The sequence below is a fragment of the Lytechinus pictus genome, chromosome 16 (genome assembly GCF_037042905.1).
Source record: "Lytechinus pictus isolate F3 Inbred chromosome 16, Lp3.0, whole genome shotgun sequence".
Taxonomy (NCBI): Eukaryota; Metazoa; Echinodermata; class Echinoidea; order Temnopleuroida; family Toxopneustidae; genus Lytechinus; species Lytechinus pictus.
In genome coordinates, this window is record NC_087260.1 from 8,011,849 (window position 1) to 8,012,415 (window position 567).

Below are 567 nucleotides of genomic sequence, written 5' to 3' on the forward strand. Positions count from 1 at the left end.
GTGGTGTGAAACATTTATTATTAACATTCAGGTAAACGCAGAGATATGTGGGTTCAGCAGGGGATGGCAGAAGCGAGGAAGTGAGAGACGGAAAGAGAGAGAGACGGAAAGAGAGAGAGAGGGGGAGGGAGATAGATGGAGGGGGGAAGCAGAGGTCTGTATTCTGAAGTCAGGTTTAACATAAACTCAGGTTTAAAGTTGTAGTTTAAGTATGGATGACCAATTGTTACATAAATCACTAACAGTATAGAGATATCATATTTAAGCTCATTTGGCTCTCAAATCATTCATAATTGTCTAGGAAGTATAAATAGATGATTGTCTTCACCATCGATGAATCAGGAAAGAACACAGTAAACATAAGAAACATACAACTTAATAAAATGTTGACACTTTTGGCTTTCCATAATTTTAGCACAGAGTTAGACCATGGTCTTAATTAAACCCGACTTCAGAATACGGGCCATAGACAAAAAGAGAGAGGCAGAAAGAAAAGGGGATGGGGGAGGTATGTGCGTTGATGGAAAGATGATGATTAGGACTCCATTGCAAAAGATGTTCTTTCAT